The following is a 16,401-nucleotide window of genomic DNA, read 5'->3' as shown; positions in this document are numbered from 1 at the left end:
CCTTAGCATAGTGGGGCCGGGGCTGCCCGGGGAAATGTTACACTTTTAAACTGCCCAAAAGTTAAAAACTTTTTGACATGAAGCCGAATATTGAAAAAGTACCCAAATCGTATTTGATGTTCTCTCTAACAAAAAACACGTAATCCAAGAAGAGGGCACTAGCTGACACTTATACAATCCCTCCTCAATGTCACAGTGCCTAAATTATGAGGGTGAGTCGTATTCGTGGCTAGGAAACGCACTCACCCTTCTGTTGAGGACGTGAACACTAGGTGCTAATTCACAAACCATTTATTTATGAATATGTGTAGTAGTACTTCTATAGTCCTACTTACCATACTCTTAAATGCCTTTGTGAATCGGCCTCAAATCATCCGAAATTGGAATTTTCCAGGAAACTTAGTACAAATCATGACAAAAATAAAGGATTGTCAACTTTTTTCACTTGTACTTGTAGGGAGTTGGACATGTTTGGGCCAATTCACAAACGTATTTAAGAGAACATGAGGTACTGCATGCTTGTTTCTCCATGAAGATCTGCACTGCTGTTGAGTGCTGCTCTAGCTCGTATCTAGATAAGATATTTTTCTTTTCTTTGCTTTATTTTTTATTGCTGCTACTCTGTGAAGAGGATTGCTTCTGCAGCCCTACAGAAAAACGAAGTCACAAATATTTTGATGTGATGTATTTATGTACAACTCATGAGTTCCTGGAGTAAGTCAGGATTGCTCCTGAAATTTCTGAGTAGGACAAGAATTCCACAAGAGTGAGTCACGCCTACTCAGACACAAATATTTGTGAGCAAGACCCAATATCTTGATTTATTCTTTGTCCATTGTGATGCACGTAACCATGCAGACTGACGTTCTAGGATACTGACACTTCCTAGGGTGGCTTATTTCAACCCACACCGGATGGGAATAGTCTAAGTTTGCAGTGCCAGAGTTCTGTCATACAAGGTGATCATCAGCGTCCACCCCAGCCTACACTCTCCTTTACCAAGATTATGCACTCTTAGGTCAAAGGGGAGGAGGGGTACAGTTGATGAGGCTCCATAAGCCAAAAACGTATTCAATGTACATTGCCAGGAGGTTGTTACTCATACCTGGCTGTGCAGTTTATTCCCTCCACTATTCTCCTATGTTCCTGGAATTACCCCTTTCTCTGGTATTGGTGGTAGGGGATGCATCTGCTTTATAAAGTAATCAGGATGCACTTGCTTTTATCTTCCCTTGGGAAATTTATTGTTGATGATTTGGTCCCCTTTGGAAGAATGTTCGTATATCATTCCCAGTAAAGTACCTGGAGAGTCCCCTTCCCCTAAACCCAATCAGGTGCCTGCCGCCCGTACACAGTGCATTGTGCTGAGGAGGCCCCTGGAGCTCGAGGGCCCCCCGGCACCGTGGGTGCTGCAGGGGGCTTTGTACACCACTGATCATTCCCCCTCCTTCTCTGCTTGACAACATCATTAGAGTGGAGAGATTCTCTAAAATGCTTTAAGTTAGTGATGCTCTGAGGATTTGTAATGTGTAACCGAACACCTTTTAACAAGCTAGGTGACTGTCTCTCAGCATAAAGGCACCAGAGGCAGCAGTGATGGCTAGTAGCCAGTCACTGATAATAGATACTTCAATATTTCTGAGGCACTGAAATAAGTAGTTTTATGTAAATGAGGCAAAATATTGTTCCTTTGCTCTCTACCCTCTAATACATGCCAGGAGGTTGCCATGCAGTTATGGCTGTTAGAGTGACACAACTGTATCTGAAGTTTGTTCTCTTATAATATATAAGAAATTGGGTTAATGGTGGAGAGGGGTGGAGTCTGCGCTTAGGCAGCAACCATAATACTTGTGATTGTGAACCACAAAAATCATTAAATTAATCTGTGCTTAAACCTCTGGTAGCTTGGCACAAAGATTAACTTAGAGGTAATGTGTAAAGTAAACAGTAATAAAGTAACAACACAACACAAGAACCATACTGTTAGACCTGACATGCCTTAGGGTGGTCACCCCTAACTTTTTGCCTGCCTCCCTCCACTTTTTGGACCCTGTTTTGCTGGCTTTTCCACTCTGCGCACTTTACCACTGCTAACCAGTGCTAAAGTGCATATGCTCTCTTCCTTTTTAAACATGGTAACTCTGGATCATACCTGATTGGACTATTTAATCTACTTATAAGTCCCTAGTAATGTGCACTACATGTGCCTAGGGCCTGTAGATTAAATGCTACTAGTGGACCTGCAGCACTGGTTGTGCCACCCACTTAAGTAGCCCCCTTAACCTTGTCTCAGGCTTGCCATTGCAAGGCCTGTGTGTGCAGTTTCACTGCCACCTCGACTTGGCATTTAAAAGTACTTGCCAAGCCTAGAACTCCCCTTTTTCTACATATAAGTCACCCTTAATGTGTGCCCTAGGTAACCCCTAGGGCAGGGTGCTGTGTAGGTAAAAGGCAGGACATGTACCTGGGTAGTTATATGTCCTGGTAGTGTAAAGCTCCTAAATTCGTTTTTACACTACTGTGAGGCCTGCTCCCTTCATAGGCTAACATTGGGGCTGCCCTCATACACTGCTGAAGTGGCAGCTGCTGATCTGAAAGGAGCAGGGAGGTCATATTTAGTATGGCCAGAATGGTAATACAAAATCCTGCTGACTGGTGAAGTCGGATTTAATATTACTATTCTAGAAATGCCACTTTTAGAAAGTGAGCATTTCTTTGCACTTAAATCTTTCTGTGCCTTACAATCCACGTCTGGCTGGGCTTGGTTGACAGCTCCTTGTGCATTCACTCAGACACACCCCAAACACAGGGTACTCAGCCTCACTTGCATACATCTGCATTTTGAATGGGTCTTCCTGGGCTGGGAGGGTGGAGGGCCTGCTCTCACACAAAGGACTGCCACACCCCCTACTGGGACCCTGGCAGACAGGATTGAACTGAAAGGGGACCTGGTGCACTTCTTAGCCACTCTTTGAAGTCTCCCCCACTTCAAAGGCACATTTGGGTATAAAACAGGGCCTCTGCCCTACCTCATCAGACACTTGCTGGAGAAGAAATCTGAATCAGAAACTACATCCTGCCAAGAAGAACTGCCTGGCTGCTCAAAGGACTCACCTGTCTGCTTTCTACAAAGGACTGCTGCCTTGCTGTTGCCCTGCTGCCTTGCTGAACTCTTGTCTAGCTGTGAAAGTGCTCTCCAAGGGCTTGGATAGAGCTTGCCTCCTGTTCCCTGAAGTCTCAGGACCATAAAGACTTCTCTTTTTCACTTGGACGCTCCGTGCGCCGAAAATTTCGACGCACAACTTGTTCCGCGGCAAGAAAAACACTGCACACCGACGCTGATCGACGCGAAGCTCTTGGGACGACCGAAAATCCAACGCACGGCTTCGCAAGGACAACGCCGCCCGACCTCTAGAGGAGAAATTGACGCGATGCCTGCCGTGAGATCGTAATTTCAACTCGCAGCCCTGCAGACCGACATCTAGAGGAGAAATCGACGCGACGACTGCCGTGAGATCGTAATTTCGACGCGCAGCCCCGCAGACCGTCACGCAGCCGGAGAACAAGCAGGAAAATCCACGCACAGACCCGGGACATCTGGTAATCCCCGCGATCCACAGAAAGAGACTGTCCGCGCGCCGGAAAACGACGCACGACTTCCCCGCGTGGAAAATAACGACGCAAGTCCCGTGTGCTGGGGAGAAAATGACACACACACCCTTTTTCCACGCACCTCTTCCTCTGTGGCCCTCTGAGGAGATTTTACCACTCTAAACCAGGTACTTGTGCTTGAAAGAGACTTTGTTTATATTCTAAAGACTTAAGACACTTTGGGGGTGATTCCAAGCTTGGCGGGCGGCGGGAGCCGCCCGCCAAGCGGGAACCGCCAGAAGACCGTACCGCGGTCAAAAGACCGCAGCGGTCATTCTGGGTTTCCCACTGGGCTGGCGGGCGACCGCCAAAAGGCCGCCCGCCAGCCCAGCGGGAAACACCCTTCCACGAGGAAGCCGGCTCCGAATGGAGCCGGCGGAGTGGAAGGGGTGCGACGGGTGCAGTAGCACCCGTCGCGAATTTCAGTGTCTGCTAAGCAGACACTGAAATTCTAAGTGGGGCCCTCTTACGGGGGCCCCTGCAGTGCCCATGCCATTGGCATGGGCACTGCAGGGGCCCCTTAGGGGCCCCACGACACCCCATCCCGCCATCCTGTTCCTGGCGGCCGAAACCGCCAGGAACAGGATGGCGGGATGGGGGTCGGAATCCCCATGGAGGATTCCCCTGGGCAGCGGAAAGCTGGCGGTACACCGCCGACTTTCTGTTTCTGGCCGCGGCTGTACCGCCGCGGTCAGAATGCCCAAAGGAGCACCGCCAGCCTGTTGGCGGTGCTCCCGCGGACCAATGACCGCCTTTATATCACTTTTCAGTGATATCTCTACAATTTCCCATTGCAACTTTATTCTTTTTGACCTACATTTATCCTGATAAATATTATATATTTTTCTAAACACTGTGTGGTGTATTTTTGTGGTGCTATATGGTGGTATTGTATGATTTATTGCACAAATACTTTACACATTGCCTTCTAAGTTAAGCCTGACTGCTCGTGCCAAGCTGCCAGAGGGTGGGCACAGGATAATCTTGGATTGTGTGTGACTTACCCTGACTAGAGTGAGGGCTTTTGCTTGGACAAGGGGTAACCTGACTGCCAACCAAAAACCCCATTTCTAACATTGGTGATCAGCGGTGAGGATAGGACTTGTATTTGTGCAGTGACATACAGTAGCTAAGTATTTCACTACCTACCCACAGTTGAAGGTCAACTTTGTTTTTATCTCTTTTTGCTAATCCGTTTTTTTTCCTGACAATTTTAAAAAACTAAATCCTCACTCAACATGTCTCTGACTGGGTCTCAGACAGGGGACTTTGACCTAGTCCAGTTGGATACATATACGGTCAAACAACTAAGAGGATTCTGCAGGGCATTGAGGGTACCCACCCAAGGGGCCTCCAGAAAGGAGGACTTTCAAGTGGCGCTGAGGGCCTGGGCAGAAGCCCATTTAGAGGATGATGAGGAAGAGGAGCCAGAAAATGGCCCCTCAGAGGGATTTTCACTATCTGTGGATGGTGTTACCACTGCAATTGTGCCCCCTTCCAGACCAGGGAGCAGTGTCTCTGTGCAAAGCCTGACCACAGAGGAAAGGAGAGAAGAAAGGGAGTTCCAATTGCAAATGGCAAAACTGAAAATTGAGGCTCAACAGGAGGAGAGAAGGGCAGAGAGAGAAGCCAAACAAGCTGAGGCTGAAAGAGCAGCCAAACAGATTGAAGTTGAAAGAACAGCCAAACAAGCAGAAGCTAAAAAGAGCAGCCAAACAGGTGGAAGCTGAAAGAGCTTTGGCTGAAAAGAAACTATTGTTGGCTCATGAACTGAGTCTCAAGGAGCTGCAGATCAAGGCGAGACAGTCTGAATCCGGCAATAATGGTGGCAGCATACAGACAGGACCTGCTGGAGAAAAGAAGGTTCGTATACCCAAAAATGTGGTGCCCAGTTTTGTGGTGGGAGATGACATAGATAAATGGTTAGCTGCTTATGAAGTTGCACTAAGGGCTCATGAGGTTCCTGAAGGGCAATGGGGGGTAGCTATGTGGGGTTATGTGCCGCCATTGGGGAGGGACACACTTCTCACATTGGATCAACCTGATCAAAACACATACCCACTTCAGAAAGCCACTTTACTTGCCAAGTTTGGGCTGACCCCTGAGGGATACCGTCAGAGGTTCAGGGACAGCACCAAACAACACACACAAACATGGGTAGATTTCTTTGACTTTTCCAGTAAGGCACTGAATGGATGGGTGCGGGGCAACAAAGTAAATGACTTGATTCTGAGAGAGCATATGCTTAATACTACTTTTACAGAGTTGCGCCAGCACTTGGTAGATAGTAAGCTGACTGATCCCAGGAAGCTTGCTGAGGAGGCGGACCTCTGGGTTAGCACCAGAGTGTCCAAAAAGGTACCTGGGGGGGACTCCCACAAAGGTGGTCAGGGTTCCCAACAGAAGAAAGAGGGGGGAGATAAACTTACAGATAAGGAACTCTCAAAAGGCCCCCAAAAGAATTCCCAGGGAGGGGGTGGCAACCATTCCTTCTCTAGATTTGGGAAGAAGCCAGGGACATTTGATAAGTCAGGGAAATCCAACCCCAAATGTATGGAGTGTTACCAGTATGGTCACTATAAAGGAGACCCCCAGTGCTCCAAAAGGGTACCGTCCACTACCGGACAGACACCTGGGATAACTAGTGTAGCGCTTGGAGGGGAGATGGACCCAGATAGCTTTGGGGAGCAAGTAGAGATTTCCCTAGTGTCCCTGGGAGAAAGAGAAATGGTGCCCAAAGCCCACATGCCCCGAAATACTTCCAAGTACAGGCATTGGGTCACCATTAATGGGCAGAAGGTGGAGGCTCTGCGTGACACAGGAGCCAGTATGACTACTATCCAGAGTCAGCTGGTGTCTCCAGAGCAGATAGTCCCTAATACATTCCACCAGGTCATAGTCGCTGACAATCGTGAGAGTCACCTACCGGTGGCTCTGGTTCCCTTTGAGTGGGGGGGGTCTCTGGTACTCTGAAAGTAGCTGTGAGTCCTGCCATGCCTGTAGATTGTCTGTTAGGCACTGATCTTGAGCACACTGCTTGGAAAGAAGTAGAACTCAGATCTCACCTGGAGATGTTAGGGTTACCTGAGTGGGTCTGCATGACCACCAGGTCCATGGCTGCCCGGGAAGGGAGTCAAGGTCGTCTGGAGCCTGGAAAAATGGCCCAGACAGCCGCCCAAGAGGGGGGCCAGGGGCGCGGGAAACCCGCCTCCGATGTTCCCACGGTGGTAGACGAGGTCCCTGAGGAAGAGGAGGCCCCCGAGCCAACCGGGGAGGACATAGCTGCCCTGGGTAACCTACCTGAACTTGCTGGCTGGCATGTAGAGGGGGGGCCAACCAGGGAAGCATTCTGCAAGGCGCAGAGAGAATGCCCCACCCTTGAGGGTCTGAGGAAGCAGGCCACAGACCACGCAGCAGGTGACGCCTCTGGCGCTCACCATATTTACTGGGAGAATGATCTCCTTTACAGTGAGCGTAGAATTCCAGGTCCTGGGCCACACCGTGTGCTGGTGGTCCCCCAGTGTTACCGGAAATTCCTACTAGGCCTGGCTCACGACATTCCCCTGGCAGGACACCTGGGCCAAGACAAGACCTTTGACAGGCTTAACACCCACTTTCATTGGCCCAGAATGAGGAAAGCCTCAGATAACTTCTGCAGAGCTTGCCCCACCTGCCAGGCTAGTGGGAAGGCAGGGAAACGGCTTAAAGCTCCCCTGATCCCACTCCCAGTCATTGGCACCCCCTTTGAAAGGGTGGGCATCGACATTGTTGGTCCCTTGGACCCCAAAACTGCCCTGGGCAACAGGTTTATCCTGGTTTTGGTGGACCATGCCACCCGCTATCCAGAGGCAATCCCTCTGAGAACAGTGACGGCAAAGGTGGTGACCAGAGCCCTGATGGGAATATTTACCCGTGTGGGATTCCCTAAGGAGGTCGTGTCTGACAGGGGCACAAACTTCATGTCTGCATACATGAAGACCCTGTGGGATGAGTGTGGGGTGACCTACCGGTTTACCACCCCTTATCATCCTCAAACCAATGGGCTGGTTGAGAGATTCAACCAGACCCTGAAAGGCATGATTGGTGGCCTGACTGAGGCCATGAGGCGTAAGTGGGACATCCTCTTACCCTGCCTGTTGTTTGCTTATAGAGAGGTGCCCCAGAAAGGGGTGGGGTTCAGCCCCTTTGAGCTTCTCTATGGTCACCCTGTCAGGGGACCCCTAAGCATCGTTAAGGAGGGCTGGGAGAGAGCTCCCCAGGCCCCTCCCCAGGATGTGGTCAGCTACATGCTGGCCCTCCGCAAACAAACCCAACGCTTCTGGAAGGAGGCCCAGAGTAACCTCGAGGCCAGTCAAGAGGTGATGAAGGAGTGGTACGACCAAAAGGCCACTCTAGTTGAGTTCTCACCTGGAGACAAAGTTTGGGTGATGGAGCCAGTAGAGCCCAGGGCTCTCCAGGACCGCTGGACTGGCCCCTTTGAGATCAAGGAGCGTAAAGGGGAGGCCACTTACTTAGTGGACCTCAAGACCTAGGCAACCCCTAAGGGTCCTACATCACAACCGGCTCAAACCTCACTTTGAGAGGTCTGAGGTCAGTATGCTCCTAGTCACCGATGAGGGCATGGAAGAGGAGAGTGAACCTCTCCCCGACCTCCTCGCTGTCAAAGAAGGGGATGGGTCAGTAGGTGGTGTCATTCAATCTGACTCCCTGACTCCAACACAGAGAGGGGACTGCTATGAGCTGCTAGAGCAGTTCTCCCCCCTGTTCTCCCTTACACCTGGACTAACCTACCTCTGTGTGCATGACATTGACACAGGTGACAGTGCTCCTGTAAAGAACAAAATTTACAGGTTGTCAGATAAAGTGAAGGCCAGCATCAAGGAGGAGGTCTCCAAGATGTTGACTTTGGGGGTTATTGAGAAATCCAGTAGTCCCTGGGCCAGCCCTGTGGTATTGGTTCCCAAGGCTAATGCCCCAGGTGCGAAACCAGAACTCCGGTTCTGTGTGGACTACCGGGGTCTCAATTCAGTCACCCGGACTGATGCTCACCCCATCCCCCGAGCTGATGAGCTCGTTGACAGGCTAGGCGCTGCCAAGTTCCAGAGTACGTTCGATCTTACTTCCGGGTACTGGTAGATTGGCCTGACTGAGGGGGCTAAAGAAAGATCTGCTTTTTCCACCCCTGATGGCCAGTACCAATTCCGGGTGATGCCATTTGGGCTGAAAAATGCCCCCGCTACCTTCCAACGTTGGTTAACGGGGTCCTAGCTGGTAAAGATGCCTTCTGTGCAGCTTACCTAGACGACATAGCTGTCTACAGTTCCAGCTGGGAGGAACACCTGCTCCACCTCAAGGAGGTGCTTCAGGCCCTGCAACAGGCAGGCCTGACTATCAAGGCTAGTAAGTGCCAGATTGGGCAGGGTTCCGTGGTGTACTTGGGACACCTCGTAGGTGGTGGAAGGGTGCAGCCGCTCCAGACCAAGATTGAAACTATCAAGGCCTGGCAACCACCTAGAACACAGACTGAGGTGAGAGCCTTTTTGGGCCTCACTGGATACTACCGCAGGTTCGTCAAGGGCTATGGTACCATTGTGTCCCCCTTGACTGAACTCACTTCCAAGAAACAACCTAGGTTGGTGAATTGGACAGAGGCCTGTCAGAAGGCCTTTGATTCTCTGAAGGAAGCCATGTGCACGGCCCCCGTGCTCAAGGCCCCTGACTACTCCCAGGAATTTATTGTTCAGACAGACGCTTCAGAGCATGGCATAGGGGCTGTTCTAGCACAGCTGAATGAGGAGGGCTCAGACCTACCAGTAGTCTTTATTAGCAGAAGACTATTACCACGGGAACAAAGGTGGAGTGCTATTGAGAGAGAAGCATTTGCTGTGGTCTGGGCACTGAAGAAGCTAAGACCCTACCTGTTTGGGACTCACTTCCGGGTTCAGACAGACCACAGGCCCCTCAGATGGCTTATGCAGATGAGGGGTGAGAATCCAAAACTCTTGAGATGGTCCATTTCCCTACAGGGGATGGACTTTACGGTGGAGCATCGCCCAGGGGTTGACCACACCAATGCTGATGGTCTCTCCAGATACTTCCGCCTTAGCGATGAGAGCTCCCAGGAGGTCGGGTAGCTCTCCCCACTTTTAGCTGGGGGGGACACATGTTAGACCTGACATGCCTTAGGGTGGTCACCCCTAACTTTTTGCCTGCCTCCCTCCACTTTTTGGACCCTGTTTTGCTGGCTTTTAGACTCTGCGCACTTTACCACTGCTAACCAGTGCTAAAGTGCATATGCTCTCTTCCTTTTTAAATATGGTAACTCTGGATCATACCTGATTGGACTATTTAATCTACTTATAAGTCCCTAGTAATGTGCACTACATGTGCCTAGGGCCTGTAGATTAAATGCTACTAGTGGACCTGCAGCACTGGTTGTGCCGCCCACTTAAGTAGCCCCCTTAACCTTGTCTCAGGCTTGCCATTGCAAGGCCTGTGTGTGCAGTTTCACTGCCAACTCGACTTGGCATTTAAAAGTACTTGCCAAGCCTAGAACTCCTGTTTTTCTACATATAAGTCACCCTTAATGTGTGCCCTAGGTAACCCCTAGGGCAGGGTGCTGTGTAGGTAAAAGGCAGGACATGTACCTGGGTAGTTATATGTCCTGGTAGTGTAAAGCTCCTAAATTCGTTTTTACACTACTGTGAGGCCTGCTCCCTTCATAGGCTAACATTGGGGCTGCCCTCATACACTGTTGAAGTGGCAGCAGCTGATCTGAAAGGAGCAGGGAGGTCATATTTAGTATGGCCAGAATGGTAATACAAAATCCTGCTGACTGGTGAAGTCGGATTTAATATTACTATTCTAGAAATGCCACTTTTAGAAAGTGAGCATTTCTTTGCACTTAAATCTTTCTGTGCCTTACAATCCACGTCTGGCTGGGCTTGGTTGACAGCTCCTTGTGCATTCACTCAGACACACCCCAAACACAGGGTACTCAGCCTCACTTGCATACATCTGCATTTTGAATGGGTCTTCCTGGGCTGGGAGGGTGGAGGGCCTGCTCTCACACAAAGGACTGCCACACCCCCTACTGGGACCCTGGCAGACAGGATTGAACTGAAAGGGGACCTGGTGCACTTCTTAGCCACTCTTTGAAGTCTCCCCCACTTCAAAGGCACATTTGGGTATAAAACAGGGCCTCTGCCCTACCTCATCAGACACTTGCTGGAGAAGAAACCTGAACCAGAAACTACATCCTGCCAAGAAGAACTGCCTGGCTGCTCAAAGGACTCACCTGTCTGCTTTCTACAAAGGACTGCTGCCTTGCTGTTGCCCTGCTGCCTTGCTGAACTCTTGTCTGGCTGTGAAAGTGCTCTCCAAGGGCTTGGATAGAGCTTGCCTCCTGTTCCCTGAAGTCTCAGGACCATAAAGACTTCTCTTTTTCACTTGGACGCTCCGTGCGCCGAAAATTTCGACGCACAACTTGTTCCGCGGCAAGAAAAACACCGCACACCGACGCTGATCGACGCGAAGCTCTTGGGACGACCGAAAATCCAACGCACGGCTTCGCAAGGACAACGCCGCCCGACCTCTAGAGGAGAAATTGACGCGACGCCTGCCGTGAGATCGTAATTTCAACTCGCAGCCCTGCAGACCGACATCTAGAGGAGAAATCGACGCGACGACTGCCGTGAGATCGTAATTTCGACGCGCAGCCCCGCAGACCGACGCGCAGCCGGAGAACAAGCAGGAAAATCCACGCACAGACCCGGGACATCTGGTAATCCCCGCGATCCACAGAAAGAGACTGTCCGCGCGCCGGAAAACGACGCACGACTTCCCCGCGTGGAAAATAACGACGCAAGTCCCATGTGCTGGGGAGAAAACGACGCACACACCCTTTTTCCACGCACCTCTTCCTCTGTGGCCCTCTGAGGAGATTTTACCACTCTAAACCAGGTACTTGTGCTTGAAAGAGACTTTGTTTATATTCTAAAGACTTAAGACACTTTATCTCACTTTTCAGTGATATCTCTACAATTTCCCATTGCAACTTTATTCTTTTTGACCTACAATTATCCTGATAAATATTATATATTTTTCTAAACACTGTGTGGTGTATTTTTGTGGTGCTATATGGTGGTATTGTATGATTTATTGCACAAATACTTTACACATTGCCTTCTAAGTTAAGCCTGACTGCTCGTGCCAAGCTACCAGAGGGTGGGCACAGGATAATCTTGGATTGTGTGTGACTTACCCTGACTAGAGTGAGGGCTTTTGCTTGGACAAGGGGTAACCTGACTGCCAACCAAAAAAAACATTTCTAACACATACCAAGCCAATTAAGAAAAATAGTGTAAAATGTAATGAATAAAATAACACCAATATAAATTAAATCCATCGCTAGAACTGGACTAATGATTGTTTAATGTTTTAATGTTTTATCACATAATAGCACTGAAAAGATCAATGAGCCATCAATGGGTATCTGTTTTGGCAATGCCATGGCAAAGTCAGAAGTTAAAGCTCCTGATGGAGCATGGGTCAGATACATGAGGTGTGTTGCTTGAATGTGAATTTATCTTAAAAAACAAAAGACAAGAGGGTTCTCGCAAAACAGGAACAGTTAGTTTAATTAAACTTTACTGCCAGGACATTCGTTACACAACCAGGGTCTGAGGACTGTCTCAAAATACAATAGTTCTGAACAGTGTTTTATACACTTCTCTGGGTCCCATAAAACAATTACAGCATCATTTTTGGGGTGAAGAATGTGAACAGTTGTCCTGGATTCATAAAAATGGTCCTGATAACAAATGCAGGTGGGGCTCAACTTTGCGTTGACACAATGTGGGCTATTGAGTACATGTCCAGATGTCTGGGCTGAGGGGCTCATGGTCACTGCATGTGTGATGTGTTCTAGTTGGCTAAGTGTTGCATGTGGTATCTGACTTTATGGTGTGTTGAGGAATGTGCGCACCCCTCTGGCCATGTGTGTTTTATTGGAGCCAATTTCCTCGGACCATTCTGGTGTCCTTGCTCCTATTTGTGGGGCTGATCTAGGATTCCTGTTTGCATGTTGTCTGCCAGCTACACACCACCCCACCCGGCCTGTCTCAGAGCCTGCCTGACCACACACTTTCGTGCCAGGGCTGATGGAGAGTTCATGACTGGAGAATTTAATAGTGGTGATGTGACTTCGTTCTTATGTTTGAATGTATCGCTGTATGCATTAGCATCATTATTACAATATTGACATTCCCCCCTCTAGTTGAATTTTCAACTACACCATCTAACCCATGCATCATGACAGTCACATTGTTGGGGGCTTGTTGCTCTTTGTCTATTCCTTCTTCTATAGCTACTTGCATTCTACCTAATTTGAGGACTGCATTTTTACAGCAGGAGTCCCCCACTCGCAAGAAACCATGCAAAAAAATATAATATGATGAAATGGGGCAACAACGATGTGCACAGACTGGTCAGCCACCAGGGGGCCCAGAGGAACCACTTCGTGAACCACTCCAGCTCAGGGCCACCTCCCTCCTCATGATTGTCTTTTTTGTAAGCGGTGCAATGCTTGGATGGTAAGAGTCAGAGTCCCATTGTCCATGTCGTTGCATGGTATGAATGTACAGCATAGTGCACCGAACTTCATGCACACCCCACCTTCCATGGCAGTCATTTAGTAACTCACAATATGATTTTGCATCACCATGAGGCGAATGGCTCTCAGTTCTTCTTTGATTGAATCAAGGCCAAGCTCAGAGCTGTTCATCATTTTGCACATTTCCCACCTGGGTATTTGCAACCAGCAGGCGTTCGCTTTTGAGTTCACAGTGAAGAAGGGTATGGACCCTCCTGCTGATATCTGTGTGTCAGAGAACATTCTGAATTACTCTGGAATGTCCTTGTACTGATCCCAGATAAAATAATCAACAGTTCTTTTCCCTCAAGCCTGATGCAGCAGAGTCGTCTTCTTCCTTAGTGGGTGTTGGTACGTATCTGACAGATCTTTTCCAAGAATGACCTGGGTCGGGGTGCGTATGGTGATGAGGGAGCAGAGTCCACGCTATCCAGGGATAAGCTGTGGGTAGGCAAACTCGCTGCATTGCCAGTAAGTGTCCATCAGCATGGAGATGCCTCATTGCATGTCTGGGATGTGCAGGATTATGCCACAGTTTTATTTTGTACCCAATGGAATGGTTCATTTGCCTCTGAAACAGTAGGAATGCAGTGTGAGTTTCCGTACAATTAGGAGTTGCCCCTTCCCTTCTATCCATGTATACCTATCTATCTCAGTATCCCAGATTTCCTGACATGGGTTATCTATGCTGTTATTCAACCCTCCCCCTATGAGACTCATTCCTCTTCGTATGATCAAGGTGGATGGTCCTACACTGAAACTCCTTGAATGGGGTCCACTGGTTGTTAATGAAAACAGCCCCAGATATGCTAAGCGCCACCCTAGGACCACAGATGGAAGCAGGAGCAGATGTGTTTGTGCGTTGGCTTGGTGGTTTTGCTACCTCCAAGAATCTTTTTTCAGAAAAGTCTTAGGGCCAAACAGTATCCTCCCTTATGGTGCTTTTCTTGCGCATCCTATCTAGCTCATTTTGGATATCGCTAGGCTCAGTGAGAAGGTACAGTGCTGTGGGATTGGCCTCATAGTGGGTCAGATTTATTACTACCCTATGGGGTTCTATTCTTTTGGGCTCTATCTTGGTCCTAATCCTACACAGATATAAGTGGAAAAGGCATTTTGCTTCTTCAGGGGCTACCTCTTGGGGCAAGTAAAGCCTGTCTGTGCATACAGCATGTGGTTTCTTCAAGCAGATGTGACATGATCAGGAAGATGTCTTGGAGCCCACAGTGGTCATATGCAGATACCATGTGCTGTGTAAGCCGGTGCTGTGTAGTGCTTGTGAAATGCTGGTGTTGTGTTCAGTGTAACTATGAGCAACATGGCGGTGGTCGCTATGCAAGCGTAGTGACATTTTCTGAATGCGCTCCATTAGACTAGGCCGTTCCTTAGGAATGAATGGATGCAGCAGTGCCCAAAATAAACAGAGAATGTACATATGTGTAAAAATGCATAACTTTTTGAACATCTTGGGATGAACCTAGGGGAGTTGTCACTAGCCCTCCGGTGGTTGGACATTCGTAGTTTCAACAGTTCAAACAAATTTGTGGTGCAGTTCGCAGTTCTTGATTTAGGATGTTGATGTGCTATAGTTTGGGGAGAAAAGTTCACAATGCAGATTGCAGTAAGGTGGTCCTGTTGAGACTGTGTGATAGTTGAAGAAAGAGTTGATGGCGCGCTGTAAAGGTGGTGTACGTGGAGGCTCGATTGCAGACCTATTGGATAGGAACTAAGGCCCTCATTCTGACCTTGGCGGGCGGCCTCCAAAGTCCCGCCGTCAGGTTACCGTTCCGCGGTCGAAAGACCGCGGCGGTAATTCTGACTTTCCCGCTGGGCTGGCGGGTCGGTCGCCTTCAGGCCGCCCGCCAGCCCAGCGGGAAAGAGGCTTCCACGATGAAGCCGGCTCGGAATCGAGCCGGCGGAGTGGAAGCTGTGCGACGGGTGCAGTTGCACCCGTCGCGTATTTCACTGTCTGCAGCAGACAGTGAAATACATTTAGGGGCCCTCTTACGGGGGCCCCTGCAATGCCCATGCCAGTGGCATGGGCACTGCAGGGGCCCCCAGGGGCCCCGCGACCCGCCCTACCGCCATCCGGATCCCGGCGGTAGGGGGGGTCGGAATCCCGCCTTGGAGGATTCAATGGGGCGGCGGTACACTGGCGGGAGCCCGCCAGTGGTGCCGGTCTGACCGCGGCTTTACCGCCACGGTCGGAATCCCCATTGGAGCACCGCCGGCCTGTCGGCGGTGCTCCCGCGGTCCTCCGCCCTGGCGGTCTTTGACCGCCAGGGTCAGAATGACCGCCTAAGTTTGTTTTGTTATTTGAGAAAACATTGCATCCTTACAACTTATTTCCTAGGAACTCCTGTGTTTTTTCATAATTTTAGAGCGGCAAAGGAAGGTGGACCAACTTGTTGTACCTAATTCAGAAAAAATTGATTATTGTTTATGAATGTATTAATTATTATGGGTTCTTGGGCCTCCCCCGACTCTGTGCTTCAGCAGTAAAGCATTTTGTGCAAGGTGATCTCGCGAGCCTGTGGGTAATATGTTAACTGGTGCTTTGTGGGTGCCACCAGCCCTCCATTATCCTGGGGGTGTCATCTGTGCAGGTGTTTTATTTTCGATCTACATGTGCGTGGGGCATTGTGTAAAGAGGAGGCATGTCACACTGAACATTGTTTGGCGATTGCGGCGTGCCCTGAGGTCACATGTATACTCCTCTAGTCCTCCTCTATTTCTACATGAGCCTCCTCTAGTCCTCCTCTAGGTCTACATGAGCCCCCTCGCCAACATCGTACGCAAGCACGACATCATCATCACCTCCTACCCGACGACACCCAACTTATACTCTCCCTCACCAAGGACCCCGCCAGAGCCAAGACCAACCTACAAGAGGGTATGAAGGACGTCGCAGATTGGATGAGGCTCAGCCGCCTAAAGCTGAACTCTAAAAAAATGGAAGTCCTCATCCTCGGCAACTCCCCGTCCGCATGGGATGACTCCTGGTGGCCCACGGCCCTCGGCACCGCACCGACCCCCACAGACCACGCCCGCAACCTCGGCTTCATCTTGGACCCTCTTCTCACCATGACTAAGCAAGT

Source organism: Pleurodeles waltl, chromosome 5, assembly GCF_031143425.1.
Source record: "Pleurodeles waltl isolate 20211129_DDA chromosome 5, aPleWal1.hap1.20221129, whole genome shotgun sequence".
Lineage (NCBI taxonomy): Eukaryota > Metazoa > Chordata > Amphibia > Caudata > Salamandridae > Pleurodeles > Pleurodeles waltl.
Note: the sequence above shows the minus strand (reverse complement) of the source record.